Here is a 15,084-nt window from a genome sequence, read left to right on the forward strand (position 1 = left end):
GGACGTAACCTACAAATACGCGCGCCTTCGGTGCCTCAAAACGCATCCGCTCCCCGTACAACATAGATATACGCGCCATCGGCATCCCAATGCGCATCCGCTCTCTGTACGGCGGCACAGATACGCATACTTTTGGCGCCCCGACACGCATCCGCCCCCTATTGACACCACTCTTATTTGTTATATAGATTTTTCTGAATTTGGCGGATTATTGAGGGTAAAAGATGAAATTAAAAAGACGCAGAGAAAATTTAGATATATATATATACTTGAGATTTGCTCATTTTCTGAGACTTGGGATGTTTAAATTTTTTTTTTATCTACTATGAAGATTTTTTATGGTGGAAGTACACATCCTTGATCTCAATCTCATGGCTCCAAATTTCCAATTGCAATATTTCAAAATTGTAAGGGGTGTGCTTTGTGCAATTGTGCAGGCGTGTGATTCTGGATTTGGGCTTTAATGGCCACGGATTGCGGCGGAGGCCGAGTACACACGTAATCCACAGTACACGCTAACAAAGTTACACGTGTGAGCTTCACCATAAAGTATAATTAAGCATGCATTTAAATAGCATCATTTTCTCCCAGTGTTAAGGAGCACTTGGTAGGTAATTTTTGCAACTTTCATTTAATTACACTGTAACTATAGGTTTTACCAATTTAATTCAGCTTAGTTTCACTTTTACCATTTCATTTTATCTTATGGTAGTTTAATTTTGGTTAGGTTTTCACAATTGTATCCCATTTGTTCCCTATATTTTTTAGGTTTATTTATTTTATAGCCTTATAGGTTTAAGTAAGATGGGTTTTTTCTAAGTATTGAAATTTCAAAAATATGTCCTTATCAAATTTTAACAGTACGAAAGCAATTGTTAGATTTTATCGAATTATAGAGTTTTCATTTCTACATTCTGCATTGTTTCTAATTTTCTATCTACTGATATTAGTGTCTTTATTGAATTTTTTTATCTGATCTAGATTCAGTAGGTATATTTTCCTGTACACATCATTGTGTAGAAAGTCATGATGGGATTCTACAATTGGTAATTCAAAAAAGTCATGATGGGAAACTAAAGAGATTCCACTCTTTATTGCATATTTTAAATGATAATTCTGCACTTTGTTGGCTAGTTAGTTCTTGTTGATGTATAATTTGTGAAATGAGAAGATAATCTTTTATATAGTCAATTAATGCAAACCCTTCTTTCCAAAACTTTATCGATATTTGGACAAAAAATTGTATTCAACCTCTCATTTGCAAATGTTGTAATTGGGGAGTTACTTTTTGGACCTTTAGGATTTAGTAATTATTTTTTATATCCCCAGTGTATTATTTCGAGTTTGAGATGTGTACTATATGATCCTCTTCAAACAGGGCTTGTTGTTTTTTATTTTAATGTCACTATAGGCCGTGGTCAGGGAGATTAATTTCTGGGTACAAGCAGATCAGTAAACAGCACTAGTCCTGGTTTAATAGCTTCTTCTCCATGGAAATCATTACTTAGCTCATCCCTTTTCAACCTTGGTTTCTATCTAGTTTGCTTTGGTAAATGTCATTTACTGCTGCAAGGGTTTAGAGTTGCTGAAATTTCTCTTGCAATCCAATATGTTTCCATCTGTAGTGTTTTTTTGCAGAGAACTTCAGGGACAGGTATCAGACTATACCTGAAAGGCTCACGTATCAAAAGAAAAGAGAAATACTATACCTTGAAGGCTGGAAAGACGTGTGTGTCCTCTCCATCGGAGCTTTTCAAGAAGTCCACAAAATTTTTTGGTATGTTCATCACTAGCCTACTCTTCAATGTCTCCCTTCGACTATTTTATTTTATAATGTTTAGTTAGGGTTAGGCAGACCCTTACCTGTATTAGAGAGAAACGTATGTACAACATTTTGGAGACATCCTCCTTTACAGTAGTACTAAGTTTATGATCTAATGATCTGCAGAAAAGTTACTCTCCCTGAAGACATGTTTGAAAAACAATAGATACAAAATGTGTACTTAAGTGATGGATATGAGCTACCAAATTCCGTGTGTACCATGGCAGAGATTCTGATCTGTTAAGGATACTTGTAGCTAGTAGAGAGTCTGAGTGTACTCTGATTTTGTTGATCTGACATTAAAAGCACCCCCATAATCAATGTTTAAAAGCATATAGCTCTAGATGCGGGACTGACAAACTTCTTTTTGTTCTTAAAATGACCAAGAGTTATTTGGGTGTAACCATATATTTATTGGCTATGATAGGAACTTAAACCAGCTGGCTTACTGCTGAACTACCTGGGCCACCTGGGCCACCTGGACCAGATGGTTATCCGTGTCTTATTGAGTTAAAATAAATAACACTGGTGTACTCTTGATGCATGAGTATGGATTATTAATTAATTAGTAGTTTCTATTTTGTTTGGTTTCCTAATTCAATTAGGAATAGGATTTAGAATGGTCTCCTATTTGGTTTCCAATTAGGTTTAGTAGTTGTTTTCTTATATAAAGGCATCTAGGCCTTCATTGTTAGGGGGTTGTTTTTGGATTGTTTAATTAAGAGATTGAATTAAGGAAATTCGTTTTCCCTTTGAAACCCTAGTTTTGGGTGTTTATCAATTTTATTCATTAGTGTTATTGATTCGAAGTTGCTTCCACCTTCGTATACATCAAATTGGTATCAGATTTTTAGGTTTTTTCTTGGTTTGCTCGTCATGGCCACTCAACAAAGGGACTCGGATGACCACCAGCAGTGAATACAAGATTGGTTCATGTTGGGAAAGAATTGCAAGCGAATTCGACTAATTTGTGCGACATAAAAGAGATTTTGATGAAGCTCGTACCTGACTATCAACCCAAACAAACCATTGAAGTTGTGGACAGACAATGGGCGGAAGATGACCCCCAAGATTCCCACCACTCTGGTTCTGAAGTTGAGTTAGTTGTTGACACCCAAAATACTCGATCGAATCGACGCAGTCATGCACCCTCGCACAGAAATTCTCCACATCCATCTTCCATTGAAAGCGATACAGAATCGCTTGTAGCTTCACGCACTAAATCACCATCTTCTCCAATTTGCCGATTGGTACGACCTATTGTTGATGGAAGTGGTCCGATTTTGAATCCCACTGATCAGGGCCGATTTCCTTGTGCTGATTTAGCCTTCCCAAGTCAAGATCGCAGAAGCAATCGCACAATTCGAGTTCCCCATGTTGATCAACCTTTTCAGCATAAAGAAGATTCTGTTCCAGAAATTTATTATGACGCAGATCTTGATGCAAATAGTAGAAGATCTCGGCGAAATCCGACAGGCCTTGGTCGTGGTCAAAGACCTGTTGATGCTTTTGTTACTCTTGGTCATCTTCCCCAACAGAATTCCGATCGACCAAAGAGACAATCCTATTTGCCTAATTCACGGGCTGGGCAAACTAATCCCACTTGGGCTTCTAATGTGCAGGCCTACGGAAGACCACATGATACTTTCAGGGCTGCAAATTTTATTCTAGTCCAAGAAAATACTAGGCCTGCCCGCAAGAAAGTTGTTACTGTTGACCAGGGTGCACCCCGTTCCCCGGACCCAGATGATTCCCCATCCCCTTCACCCCGCCGACACCGCCAACAGCCATATCGATTAGCACCAACTTTTGATCCTCCGGACCTTTCAGATTCTCCATGTAGTCCTTCTCCACCAAGGCACAATAACCACAATAGGCGCAATCAAAGGCGTGGGCATCAACAAAATGTGCACCATAATGCAGGTAATTTTGATATTAATCGTTGCGCATTTTACAAAAGAATCAGATGGGTGATATTAAATTAGACGTGTCTGAATTTGATGGAAAATTACAGCCTGATGCTTTTGTGGATTGGTTAAATAAGATTGGAAATATTTTTTATTATAAAAATTTGGAGGATCTTAAGTGTGCTAATTTAGTTGTGACTAAATTAACGGGCTATGCACTTGTTTAGTGGGATGAACTTCAATTGACTCGTGCTAAATTGGGTTACAATAAAATTACCACTTGGGATAAGATGCACCGAGAGCTGAAACGAGAATTTATACCTCATGATTATGAGAGGGATTTATTTATGCGCCTCTAAAATTTAAAACAAAAGTGTAAGAGTGTGACTGAGTATACCGAGGTGTTTCTTTTATTGGCCACCAGGGTTGATTTATCTGAGACTATGGAACAGAAGGTAGGAAGATATTTGAATGGTTTGAACCAATCAATACAAAAAGATTTGGCATTTAAAGACATTTTTGATATGTCTGACGCTATCAAGTATGCTTTGAAGGCTGAAAAATTGCATAAATTTTCTGTTTCTATAGCTACACCACATCCGGTTTCTGTTCCCAGAAGCACTTTTGAGGCTACATGTTTTGAGTGCGGCAAAGTTGGACATAAGAAAATTGATTGTCCATAGTTAAAGAGAGTGGGTGTTAGTCCATGATGATCATAGTGAGATGGGTGCTACACAGTCACTGCATAGTATGACTCAGCCTGTGGTTGTTACACCTCCTGATTCTTGTTCCTGCTTTGATGATCCGTCAATCCTTGGTTACTTCTTCCCCTGATAAATCTTCTTGGCGTCGTTTTGCCATTTTTGAAATTCGTTGTATTGCAGGAGGTAAACTTTGCAATGCCATTATTGATAGTGGTTCTAGTGATAATCTTGTCTCACAAGAAATGGTTGATAAGCTCCAATTGAAGATTGAACTGCTTCCAGAACCATACAAAATACAAGGCTTGAGCAAGGGTAGTGAAATTGAGGTTACTCGTCGTTGCTTGGTTCCTTTCTCCATTGGCTACCTTTACAAAGATGAAGTTTGGTGCATTGTAATTCCTATGACTATTGTTTGTCATCTATTATTGGGGCGACCATGGCAATATGACAGAGACAACTTATGATGGCACTGCCAGTACCTATTCTTTCATTTTTCAAGGCCAACAGGTTGTATTGTCTCCACTTCCTCCTACATCTCCTGTTTCAGGACTGCCACAACGTTTTGTCTTTTCTTCTTCCACTCGAGGACGAGTTTCTTTCAAGACGGGGAGATTGATGCATGAGCATGGATTATTAATTAATTAGTAGTTTCTATTTTGTTTGGTTTCCTAATTCAATTAGGAATAGGATTTAGAATGGTCTCCTATTTGGTTTCCAATTAGGTTTAGTAGTTGTTTTCTTATTATATAAAGACATCTAGGCCTTCATTGTTAGGGGGTTGTTTTTGAATTGTTTAATCAAGAGATTGAATTAAGGAAATTCGTTTTCCCTTTGAAACCCTAGTTTTGGGTGTTTATCAATTTTATTTATTGGTGTTATTGATTCGAAGTTGCTTCCGCCTTTGTATACATCAACTCTGTTGCAGTAATTCGATCTGTTTTAGTAATGAACCATTTTATTGATTTGATTCTTTTTCTCCATTTCAATGATTCCAAAAGTCGACCTTTGTTTGTTGCCATCAATGGGTGCACTTGTTCCTCTACTAATTTCTAACTATTTACAACAGAAATATCAAATTGATTTCCAATATAATTAATCATTTACATGTTAATTGATTTTGACAATGACACCTAAACTAACTACTTACGAATCAGTTTGAATTGTCAGAAGCATATGCCTGACACACAGTATAAAAAAGAAGAAAAATTGTATCCTTTTGCTTAGTGAGCTGTGTATATATATTGATATTAAGATATATTATAGGTATCTGACTGTCCAGAGACTCTCAGTTATCAAATCTAAAATAAATTGACTCAGGGGCCTCCCATTTATACAACCATGGGGTTTTTTTTCGTACAATTCCATAGCACCTGCAGCAAGACTAGTGCTATGCTTTGCAGCTATGTCAGCTGCAAAATTTGCTTCTCGAAGCGTGTGTGACAACAAAAGAGTCTGTAATCTGTTAAGATACTCAGTTTTCTGTTGAGAGTAGGCTCATTCCATCCTTTCATACCCTCAGCAGACTAACAGTTTTCGTCTCTTCTTATACTGGGTTCAATTGTTTTTCTTTTTGGTTAAAGATGTGTATTGACATAATTTCTAAATATATGCAGGATTTTTCAAAATGTTCCTACTCTCAGCAGACTAAAAAAACAGAGAACCAAAAGGAGAACTACCAACATGCATTTTATCGTGTGCAACTGTGCATATTTAAGAAGGGACAAAAAAATAATGAAAAGTAAACCTATGATATGAATATTTTTTGCTGGTGCTGATGTGTTTATACCTTATCTACTATAACCACAACTTTTTTGAGGAAAACAAACTTTTGTGTTGTTTACAAAGAAGCAGATTATTATTTTATGATCTCTTGTCTCTTGCTGTTACGATATTGTCTGGAAAAGATTCTTGCAGTTCTATACATCTGTAGTTTAAGGAAATATTATTGCAGTTTTGTATATTATATCACCGATACTTATTGTTCGAAAGAAGACATGAAACCATCTAATAAAGTAAAATATATGACAACAACTTAGGTATTGTAATTTGAAAGACCACTTTACCCAACATGTATAACTGTATAAGTAGACAAATTCATGCATGAAGAGCAAGCCGCCTCAGCAATGGAAATCCAGTACCTAATAGCTTTAGTCCTAGTAATTCTCTTTATTTCCTACAAACTAGCGCACACAAAGCATCACCATAAGAATCTACCCCCAGGCCCTCGCAGTCTTCCTATAGTCGGTCATTTCCATCTCCTGGTCAGTAAACCAATGCACATAGCCATTGATAAATTTATACAAAAATATGGTCCCATCCTATATCTCAAGTTTGGATTTCGACCTGTCCTAGTTCTCTCCTCTCCAACAGCTCTCAAAGAATGCTTTACCAAGAACGACATCATATTTGCAAACCGTCCTCAAATGCTCCTTTCAAAATTCCTGAAAACATATGATTCTATTCCGATGTCACAATACTGTGATTGTTGGCGGAATCTCTGCCGTCTTACTACTACTGAGATTTTCTGCACTAGTGGTCTCGATAGGTCAGCTAGCGTTCGTAAAATAGAAGTTTGTTCTTTGCTTAGAGGGATGTTGAAAGGTTATGATGGAAAGTTTAAAAAGCTGGAGTTGCAATTGATAATTTGCAAGCTCGAAGGGTACTTGGGACGAAACCATTCTTTGGAGAGGAAGAGATAATCGATCCGGAGGAGGGTAAAGATAAGTTAGATGAGTTGAGGAGTATATTCTTACCAAACAAGATACTGTTTGGGGCAGGAGACTTCTTTCCATTTTTGAAGTGGATCGATCGTTGGACAGTGGAGAAAATTATGATGAAATTGTTCAGAAAGAGGGACAAGTTTATGCAGACTATGATCGATGATGTCCGAAGTAGAAGGTCTACTTCTTCAGGTCTAAGTAGTACCAAAGAAGATACTAGAGAGGAAAGGGAGAACAAAGGATCAATGATGGATGTTCTTTTTACTCTGCAAGAAGCGGAATCTGAACACTATACAGATGATGTTATCAAAGGTGTTATACTGGTAAGTAAGGCATAACTTTCTTAAAAGACACTATTATGAACATTACAACCTGGTGCTGTGTGGCGTAAAATAGCTAGGTTATTTATTAATTGTGCATCTTATGATCATTGCTCTTCCAATCTTTAAAGCATTGCGGTTTCGTAGTTGTATGATCTGATCATGTTTCAGGTAATGTTTGGCACTGGAATTGAAACTTCAACAACTACCATGGAATGGGCAATGGCTCTTCTACTGAATCATCCTGAAGTCCTAAAGAAAGCAACAGATGAAATTGATTTAAATGTGGGGTATGAGAGATTGCTGAATGAGTCTGATTTTGTCAAGCTCCCATATCTCCAGAATATTATATATGAGACACTCAGAATGTGTAGTCTTCAACCATTTTTAGCTCCACATGAATCAACAGAAGACTGTACTATAGGAGGTTATGACATACCGAAAGGCACAATGCTGCTGGTTAACCAATGGGCTCTTCACAAAGATTCCAGGGTGTGGTCAGAGCCAACGATGTTCAAGCCAGAGCGGTTTGAAAAAGGCAATGAGGAAAATGATGGAATTAAGTGGATTCCATTTGGTGAAGGAAGAAGGGCGTGTCCTGGAGATGGCTTGGCAATGCGGACAATGGGAATGATGTTGGGTGTCTGGATTCAGTGCTTTGATTGGGAACGACTCGGGGGAGAAATGGTGGATATGAGTATAGGTGAGCGATGCATTATGAGTAAGGCCAAGCCCTTAGAGGCCATGTCTAAGCCAAAAGCAGCTCTACTTAACGTCCTTTCACAAATTTGAAGTAATGGGTGTTTGGTAATAAAGCTCAACGCTAATGTAATCTTTTATGTCTCCTCAAATAGGTTTTCATAGTTGTATTCTCATGCAGTAGAATATATGAACTCCTGTGTTGAAATATTGGAGACTACTTGGGCTGGTCTGCTGCATTAGTTATAATGGCAGATTTTAGGATCCCAATTAATTCAGAAAATGTTCCAGAATATAGTTGTGTATACGATATAGTAGGATTTAGAACTTAAAAGTAGTTATGCGTAATTAGAAACCTGTCATTTTAGAACTGTATGTAGCTGTCAAATTTCTGCATATGCATATTTGAGAAGTGTATACCAAATAAATCTCTCTGTAGTCTATAATACGTATTTACCTTCGTTTTTTTCTTCTTCTCAATCCCTCTGCGTCCATGAAATCTCATTGAAATCCCTCTGAGCCATGAAATCTCATTGGAATAAGGTCCCTTTTAATCTAAAAGAGTCTCTATATCAATGTTTCTCTACTCCAGCAACAAACCATTGATGATGCTCAGTTCCAACTGCTTCAAAAACATGAACAACATATCATTGTGATGTAACACTGATCGAATTGATCATGCCAAGCCAATGTGGCTTTTAACAGCTGAAAGGCCATTGGATCCACCACTAGTAGACTCGGGGAAAGTTAAAGCTTTCTCAACCGGAAGAAACTTGAAGAATGAACTTGTGGTGGCCAAATATCGTACAATATCGGCATGAGGGCTGATATATTCATGATAAATTTCAAGTACAAAGGAAAGGGACAAGGATGAACACATGTCAAAAAATTATTGGATGGACTCATGTGGAGCAACTTTAAAAGGCGTGGAGACAAAAGAAAAAGAGACCACATTCACATTCACACACTTTACTTTTTCTATTTCTCGCATGTAAACAGAGAGAGAAAGGGTGAACAGTGTAAACCACCATTAATGGAATAAGAAAAGCTTAGTGATTTTTATCTATTCTTTTCTTGAATCTTACATTGATGCCGTTTATGATTGAAAGACAAGAAAAGATTGCTTTTTTTCTTTTCTTCTTTCTTTGAAGATCGAGTCCAAGAAAAGGTTGAGATAAAGAATAACTGTTTGTATTCAAAAAACTTCGAGAAGATCAGTTGAAGTGTTGAAGAAGGGATTCATTTTTTCTCATTAAAGATGCCTCAAAAGCGTGCTACAGTAAGTAAAGCGGTGATGGTTAATGAAGGAAGTACTTCTCAAGCAAGAACAAGGCGATCAGCAAGTAGATTGATAGAAGAAGTTGAGGAGATAAATGAAGAAGAGGTGTCTTTAAAGGCTTTATTAAGAAGGTTGGAAGATTTGGAAAAACAGAACAAAATTTTGATGGCTGAAAATAAAGTTGTGAGAGAAGAGAATGAGAAGCGTGCTGAAGACGCTTTGTATGAGAAAAATGGAGAGGCGTCGAGTTCAGGCACTCCAGTGGTGAGAAAGAGTCATGTCGAGGAAATGAGGAAAAGCCACCATGAAGAGGTGCAATCGGTAGCGAAACCGACGCCAAAGATAGTACAAAAGGAAGAGGTAAAAGCACCAATCACGAAGGAAATGGTCCAGGAGATGATGCAGAGGCAATTTGGGAACCAGTTGCTAGAAAAGGTATCAGCCTTAATATGTAAGCTAGCAGATGATGTGAGTCAAAACCCATTGAAAAAGGATATAGAGAGGGTGTCATTACCTCCAAAGTTCAAGAATCCAAAGTTCAATCAGTATGATGGGACTACTGATCCCATGGACCATCTTTTTAGCTATCGACACCAGTTCTCAATATATCAGGGTACCTAATATTGGGATTATGTACTATGTCGATCATTTTCTTTGAGCCTTAAAGGCAAAGCACTGAAATGGTTCTGTACAATTCTTGAGGGAACCATTTCGTGTTTTCGTGAAATTGAAGAAATATTCCTCACCAACTACGGTCACCAGAGGGTGAAGCCAAAACATGTGTCGGTCTTATTTCAGTTGAAACAAGGAAAGAAGGAATCATTGAAGGATTTTTTGGCCAGGTTCAAGGCCGAAACTCAATCAGTGGAAAGGCTAGACGAGTCTGAGATGACAGCTGTCATAGCTTTCCAAAAAGGTGTGATACCAAGGTCATTTATGCACAAATATCTCTTGAGAAGGGAAGTTAAAAGTCTGCAAGAATTGTATGACAAAGCTAATAGAGATATTATAGTAGAAGAGGGTTAAAGGCAGCCACTGTGCAAGCAGTATTGCAAGTCTCAGACACAGGGAAGAAAGATAAAGATAGTGATCGACATGAGAATCGAGACTCCTCGAAGTTAGATAACAAAAGACCTCAGGAGCATTATACAAACCGAGATAATCAGCCACAACAAAGAAGAAAATATGAGAGAACATTGAAAGAAGAGTTAGATCCCAGTAACTTCATCGCCATCAATACTACAACAGAAGAGGATAGAGAAAGAAGATTTTGTGACCTGGCCAAAATACACTCTCAAGGAGGTGAAAGGCAGGCAGGCCTTACTGTCAATTCCACAAGATTGAAAACCATGAGACTAATAGGTGCTTGCAATTATTGAAGGAGATTGATAGGCTGATGAAGGATGGGAAATTGCGAGAATTCAGGGCTGACGTCAGACCTGCAGAAACGACAACCATCCACGAGAAGCCACTTGGAGTCATAAATATGATCTACAAGGGGGAGATTCCACATAAAAAATCCTTCGAGATAAAATAAGGAAGATTTCAACAGTAAAAGAGGTGCTCGAGGTCAATGTCGAGCCTGTTCCAATAACTCAGAGTTTGGTATCGGCGAGCATCCCAGAAGCAATTATGTTCGTACCATATGACCTATCCAAGGTGATGTTACCACATGATAATGCATTATTAATCACTTTGCGTATTTCTGGATATAATGTGCTAAAGATACTTGTGGATTGTGGTAATTCTATGAATATTCTATTTTGGAAAGCATTCATAGGCATGGGTCTCGATGAGACTCATCTAAAGCCACCACAATTCAGCTTGTTCGGTTTTAATGGAAGCTCTACCAAGCCAATGGGGAAAATAAAATTGCCAGTTCGAACAAGACCCCAGACAGTGACGAAAAAGTTCGTGGTCATAAAGCATCACTCTGACCACAATGCAATACTTGGCAGAAAGTGGATCCACGATATGCGTGCTATTCCAAGTACATTTTATTAGGTACTCAGATTTCCCACAGTGTATGGCTTGCATGAGATAAGGGGGGTTCAATCGGAGCCAGAGAAGTGTAATTTCGTCATTGTAAAAGGAATGATGAAGGGAAAAAGCCAAGATACTGGGGGCGTCTTGGAAAGCTCTAACTAGCAGTTACATCAAGCTTTACCTGTCGACACCGATATGCAGATACATGAGCAGGTAAAGTTCACACAAGAGCTAAATTAAAATGAAGAAACTCCCTAGGAAAGAAAGACAATAGAGATGGTGGAAAAAATTAATATTGGTACAGGAGAAAATGAGCGTCATACGTTCATAGGTACATAAATGGTTGCCAATATAAGGAATGAGTTAATGGTCTTAGCTTTTTGAAAAAAAATCAGGATATTTTTGCATGGTCAATGTCGGACCTCACGGATATCGACCCAGCTATCTGTTCACACAAGCTGAATATGGAAGAAAATGCAACTCCGGGTCCATCAAAATCATCAAAAGGTTAGACCAATATACGAATAAACAGTGCAAGCCGAAATACAAAAGATGTTAGATAATGACATAATCAGAGAAGTGGAGTATTCTGAATGCGTATTTGGCATTGATAGCCGATGTACAGAGATTGAGTTTTTGGTTGGAATTAATGATTCAAGTTTTTGGAGATTGGTGGATTTAAGATTGAGTTGAAAGAAAAGGTGGAGTTTTTTTGTTTCGGCGTATCTATTTTTGGGAGAAAGAAAGTGAAGATGAAGTTTAAATTTTCTTGCTGATGATGGGCTTGGGCTCGGAGTTTGCAAATGAAATTTGCCGATATCGAGTTTAGTTGAAAGTAAAAAGTGGGTTTTTAGTTTGTGGTTACATTCCCACTTCACTTTGGTCTGGATTGCCGACATAGAGTTGCAGCAAATAAAAGCTGAACACAAAGACGAATGAATGAAACCGCTCGATACCGATACTGGTCTAAATATTTTGACACTTGGTATTGAAATTGCTCACTTGGAGCCTCCACAAATCATTTATATTTTCTTTGAATGTGGTAATTACTTTTAATATGAATTACTCTCTAATGTTCAAAAATACTAACTAACTTATTTGCACATATTTAAAATGGTTATATGTCTTTATAAAGTCATATTCTAAGTTTCAAATATAAATTCAAATATTTAAAAAGTCACACAAATTACTACACTGATTGTAACTCCTCATGATTACAAAATTAAAGAAATATTACAGGGCGTTAATAGGACTACGTTCAATTTTAATTAATTAAAATCAATGATAACATATATTATATATATATATATAAAATATATATATATATATTTTTTTTTTTTTTTTTTTTTAATTCGGAAGAGCCTCTTTTATATTTTCGATATTTAAAACACGTAAATCCTGTCATAACCTGAAAATCAAAACAATTGAATTTTCATTGATCAACCTTTCCAAGATATGTATATATATACTCCACTACTCCACTTTAACAACAAAATAAATATTACATATATACAAGTTACATATCCATTTCCAAGATATTCAACAAACACATAAATAACATTACATATCTACTTCCACAACAAAATACATGAAATAAAATAAAATAAAGTTACACTATATGAAATAAAATATTTGATTTTACATAAAATGAAATTACAGTACATGAGATACAATAAAATATCCCACGAGCCCTCCTCGAAAACCTCTGGTACTTATCTCTAGATAGTTGCCGAGCCATCTTGAACTCGTAGTCATCATCGTCTGAGTCTACTCTAGGAGGGTGTGCATATATGGCAGCTCTATAATGTTCTTGAGCTTTGTTTGTTTGTTTGTTTGTTTGTTTGTTTTTTTTTTTTTTTTTTTGTTTTTTTTTTTGTTTTTTTTTGTTTTGTTTTTGTTTTTTTTTTTTTTTCTCAATCCTAGACTCAACTATTTGTCGGAACATGTCTCGAATTTTCTTTCCACATATTGAGCATTTCTCAACATTTTTGTTCTTCCCGCCAAGATATACTTTAAGCCTTGTAATGCCACCTCCAGCTAAAATCTTATCACAGTATTTGCAATGTGTCCCATTTTTATTTCCATAAATACGGATAGCGTGGTCCCACCCGATATCGAATCCTTTTGACATTTCTAACCTCGTTTAACACAAACGAGAATAATTTAATATATACATCGAAAAAATAATTAAATTTGATAATTCCTATTTAAAAATACATGGATCAAGTACATAGCTGTCTCAACGAATGCCAAAACAGTTAAATAAAATTTACACTTAAAGAAACCAACAACTTAGATCATCTCAAAACAAATAAAGATAAGCTCCAAATAGTGCCACTATAAAATAAATAAAGTTCCAACTCTAATGATGCACAATGAACCTATTAGTCAAAATTGCTCAAAAACGAATTCTACTCTATTTTCGGGTCACCAAAAACTATCTTTTGAACCATGTCGTTCCAAATGAAAACCACTAGCTAAAAGTAGGTTACAAACAACGTATAAAACGTTCAGGAATGATTAAAGAAGCTCTTAGTTCATTTCTAAATATATCTCTCAAATTAGGTTCATGCACATAAAAATAGAACACGGTAGGTTTTCTAGCTGAGTTACCAATACAATAACTTTTCCTATAGTCATCCAAATGACACCTCACTTGATTATTTGAAAACTAGAATATATACACTTACTTTTTCATGTACAACCGGATGTCCCAATCTCATCCTAACTAGAAGTAATTATAGCGCGAACTTGGTAACAATCCAAATTTTTAGCAAACAAAAATTCTGACGGGCAATCTTTGGGATAGCACAACTTTTTCCATAGATATCCAAAAACATTGAGGTTTTTTGCATTAAAATTCTAACACATAGAACTTGCTTCTTTATGTTTCACAAAAAAATTCGATCTCATTCTAAATAAGCGAAAACATGGCTCGAACACAGTGCGCAAAAACTGATTTCTGATGTACTGTTTTTCTGTCAACCCAACTTCACGGTGCCATATCTATTTCCACAGGCCTCGGAATGCATTGAGGCCAATTGGGTTAGAAAGTAGACTCACGGGTCTTACTTTTTCATGTTTTACCAAAAACCTATCTCTCCTTCTAGCCATATCAAAACTGAGGTCTAACATTGTGCAGAAACTATTTTTCTGACTAGCAAAATTTTCTGACGCACAGTATTTGGGAGTGCATATCTTTTTCCACCCACATCCAAATTGAACGAGGCTTACTGCGTTGGATAGATGACTCACTAAACTATCATCCAGAATTGGATTCAATCAAAAAGACCAAGATTCCACTTTGATATGAAGTTTCAAATGTCACTGTAGGAAAACTGTTTTAATACGATCCACACTAAACTTAAAGTTACGTATCAAAGATAAACTCTTCGAGACTAACTTTTCATGCATCCCCATCTCACCATCCGACATCAAGTACCAACTACCTAATGGCAACCCATATAGTTCACACAATAGACACCACCTTAGAAACAAGGTATCCACACCAAGAAAAATGCTAGTAAAACAAATATGATAGAGCAAATTAAGGATCCACATCATGGATTAACAAATTTAGCTAATTACATCATAAGACAGTTGTCATGTGATTCACTTAATACCAAGTTTTACATCTGAGCATTTAT

At 36.7% G+C, this 15,084-nt stretch overlaps 1 pseudogene across 1 annotated transcript; it reads left to right on the forward strand.

Annotated features, from left to right (window-relative positions):
* Positions 1 to 633: 633 nt before the first annotated feature.
* Positions 634 to 8,465, forward strand: LOC147488564 (cytochrome P450 81Q32 pseudogene; annotated as a pseudogene). Its single transcript, XR_015201244.1, has 3 exons — positions 634 to 1,777; positions 6,047 to 7,476; positions 7,645 to 8,465. The product of XR_015201244.1 is annotated as a cytochrome P450 81Q32 pseudogene (transcript).
* The last annotated feature ends 6,619 nt before the right edge of the window (positions 8,466 to 15,084 follow it).

This window comes from Coptis chinensis, chromosome 7 (genome assembly GCF_015680905.1).
Source record: "Coptis chinensis isolate HL-2020 chromosome 7, ASM1568090v1, whole genome shotgun sequence".
Taxonomy (NCBI): Eukaryota; Viridiplantae; Streptophyta; class Magnoliopsida; order Ranunculales; family Ranunculaceae; genus Coptis; species Coptis chinensis.